Genomic DNA, 3,776 nt, shown 5'->3' with positions numbered 1-3,776 from the left:
TTCTTAAGAGAACTTTACTTTTCCCCTTTGGCAATGTATCTTAACGGTTTCAGCTGTTGATTTTTTCTGAGTTATCGACTTTCTTGATGTTTTTATTAACCCTGCAGGACCAAGAGCAGTGATGAGTCTTTCAGAGCCTTCCGAGGAAGGTGGGAGGGGCATCTGGTGGCTCGGCCTCACCCTCCGGCCACCCTTTCTGTGAGCCAGCAGAGGCTGGCACTGATAGCACCTACCTGATGGCCTCTGCCTCCCCTGGGACCAGGGGGCAGGGAGCAACGCTGGAGCATCATCACCAGGTGTCTGTCTACTTCAGGCTTCAGAAGCATTTTGTCTTTCGTGTGTGACTGATCTCATCCACCACATGCCGGTTGTGTTGTTTTGCTATCTCTGCCCCACACCCCTCTCCCAATATGTGTGCACACACGCGTGTGCGCACACGCACATGGGGCTTCAGAGGGTCTGTGACACAGTCACGGGGATTCTAGGGTTCCAGCTGCCCAGGTTTATGAGGTTCTGAGGCTTTAGCATCTCAAGAGATAGTGTTGCTACTCAAAGGCCCCGCTTTCCAAGCAGGAAAGACATAAGCGCGGGACCAAAATCACCAAACACCGCAACTGGTGTTATTTGCGTTCGAGTGTACGTTGCCTAAACGTCCAGTGGTTGAACCAGTCGATCCGCCTTACAGGAAACCTACCAATGAATTCTTGTAGGCACGAGAGGGAAAGAAGGCAGTTTGGACACACCCATTTCACAGTAATAACTGTGTCACAAGCGCACTTCCTGGATGATTTCATGTGCACGGGGGCAGCTCTCTGCTCTGAGGAACTGTCCAGAACCCCTGGGCAGGGGCGCGCTGGGAGCTACGATGGCGGTGTCTGCGGTTCCCTCCAGACCCCAGTGGCCCTCACTGGGCCCCATGCCCTGTGGCGCCATGGGCCCCGCTCAAATGCTCACAGTTGCCTGTTAAAGCTCCTTGATTCAAGTCTGCATTTATTGGGGGAGTGTTGTGTGCCAGGCAACATGCAAGGTACATTTCTTTATTTTTAGCCCATTTTACACACAAGGAAACTGAGTCTCTTACACAAGTTACCCAGCCAGGAAGTGATGGAGACGGTCCCACGTTTTCACCCATGGGGCCAGACAGCCTCCCCTGCTTTTCCTCCCTGCACAGCAGCCTCCACGTGGGCAGCCGACTCCCTTTCCTTTTTAACATGATGCTTCCTCTCTACCCTCCGCCCTCCCATGTCCAATTACACCCTCCCTCACTTCCTTTATTCCCATTCCTCCTTGGCCCCAAACACGGACAACCTTCCAAACCAGAGCTATTGAAGAGTTTACTGTACTTGTTTGTGGGGAAATGGCACATTAACCAGAATGTCAAAGGTGGAAAGTCCCAAAATCTTCAGCCTGCGAAGAGAGCTCCAAGCCCCTCCCCGAAGACAGACTGAACCCCCGCCCCAGCCTTATTTTCGAAGGCCAGGCTCGCCAGTCCACAGTCTGGTCCTGCTGATTTTCAGGAAAGCCCCTCTCCCATCACATTCCTTGGCCAGAAGAGCAAGCACTGAGGTCCCGTGGCAGTCTTGGGCGCAACAAAAAACGGGAATTCACTCCCTCTCAGAAATACTGGCATCGCCCAATCACTGCAGAGAAGGGAAATGCCACTTCTCACTCCTGCTGTGCCCCTTCTGGAGTCAGGAGAGGAAGAATTGACCATTGTCACAAATGTGTGAAGTGACCCAAGGTAGGGAGGGAGCCAATGGTCTCTTAACAGAATAGATCAAAACAATTCATTCAAATAATAATAACAAAATAAAGCCAAAGTTCTGAAAACTGGATAATATGAATCTCCCGTGGAAGTCAACTTTTAAATGTTTAATCTGTATCGTATCTTTAAAGTCATATGTGAGACACAGAAAGAATACGTGTAACTATATGTAAGCTACAAAGTATAATATAACAAACAGTTGTGAACCCACCACTCAACCCTGCTAGAAGACATTACCAGCCATTCGTCTGTGTCTTCCTCCCAGTGCCTTCCCTCTCTCCCTTCCTCCCAGAAGTACCTCTACTCCGAATTTTGTGTTTGCTATTTTTTTTTTCATAGGGTGAACCCTGAGAAAGAAGACACTTAGTACAAAGGGCTTCAGGTGGCTAACTGGGCTCAAATTTTTAAAAACAGAGCCTAGCAGCCATTTCTACACAGGAGCCCCTCACGCAAACTGCGCTGCAGGGGGAAGCCTGCACTGACCCGCCCGCCCGCACTGTGTCTCTGCCATCTGGCCCAGCCCTCACAGTGGAGTCCTGGGATCCCGTTTCAACCAATAGCAGGGAGGCTCTCCCCACCCAATAACTCCCAACAACCAGAGCAGCTCTATTCTGACCAATCAGGACAATGCCTTTTGAACCAATCAAACAGAGGATTTGGGGGCCTCATTTACATGAGGACAGACCAAGCAGGGATCAGGTCCCTTTGAGCCAGCTCCGCTCTGGCTTTGAGAGTGGGTCCCGACCCAGCGACGATATCTTGGCAGAGCAGACCAGTGCAGGGCAAAGCAGGCCGGTGTGGAGCGGACCGCCCAGGAGCAGAGCAGGGCTGTCTACCAGGAGAGAGGCCTTGGCCCCGGCGCTGCCTCACAGCCGGGCTGTATCACAGCCAAGCTGTTCTGCACTAAAATTTCTTCTCCACACCTCAAGCTGGGGATTCCGGTCGGGATCGGTGCCAACAACCATGAATTGACAATAGTTCCTGAACTTTGTAAGAGTAGGACCACATCTTCCAAGACTTGCTTTTTTCATTCCACTACGTTCCTAAAAGTCCTTCACGTCTGCACGTGCGTTTCACCATTGTGCTACAATCGGCGGATGAGCCTGCTGATCTCTGGGTGTTCGCATTTGTGTGTCGGGGGGCGGGGGTTGTTTGAAAGAGGGCTGCCATGAATATTCCTGCTTGTGTCTCAAGAGTTCATTGTGGGGTCGTAAAATACAAGAATGGTCAACTTCACACAGTAATGGCAAGCGGCTTTCCAAAAAAGATTGAATTAATTTACCTTCTTCTTATTATTATTACTGAACATCTTTTCATATATTTATTGCCCATTTATTTTTCCCCTTCAGTGGAAGACGTATGCATCTCTTTTGCTCATTCTAATATACTTGTCTGTGTTTTTCTTATGACACGTGGGAATTCTTTATATATTCTGTATACTAGTCTGTCAGTTGCATATCTTGCAAATATCTTCTAGTTTTGGGCTTATCTTTCCCTTATATCTTTTCATGAACAGAACTTCCTATGTTTAATGTAGTCACATTAATTAATTATTTGTCTATTTCGTTTTGTTTAAGAAATCCTTCCCTACCCCGAGCTAAGGTAGCTAGTAGCCTATATATCTTCTCAAAGTATTGCTTTTCCTCCTTCTGACGTAAGCCATCTAAAACGGCTTTTTGGAATGGTTTGAGCCAGGGCTCAGCCCCATTTGCTGTGTTCCCTACAGCTGAGCAATTAGCCCAGGCACCATTCTTTGATTTTGCTCTCCTTTCTCCCCACGGATCCATTAACGACCCACCCCCCACGTCTGGTACAATGAATACCAATTGTGCATAGTACTTCTGGAGGCTGTCTTCTGCTCCGCCGCAGAGCTCCCAGTCCCTATGCCAGCAACACGCTGTTGTCACTTCCTTTGCTTTATATTCTTCGTGTTTTTTAGAGAGTCATTTCAAACATTTCAATAACTTTATTTTATAATAGTTTTATTTTTACATTAAATGTGTTGGGGTGA

This window comes from Desmodus rotundus, chromosome 3, assembly GCF_022682495.2.
Source record: "Desmodus rotundus isolate HL8 chromosome 3, HLdesRot8A.1, whole genome shotgun sequence".
NCBI lineage: Eukaryota > Metazoa > Chordata > Mammalia > Chiroptera > Phyllostomidae > Desmodus > Desmodus rotundus.
The sequence above is the reverse complement of the archived record's forward strand: the minus strand, read 5'-3'. Positions refer to the sequence as shown.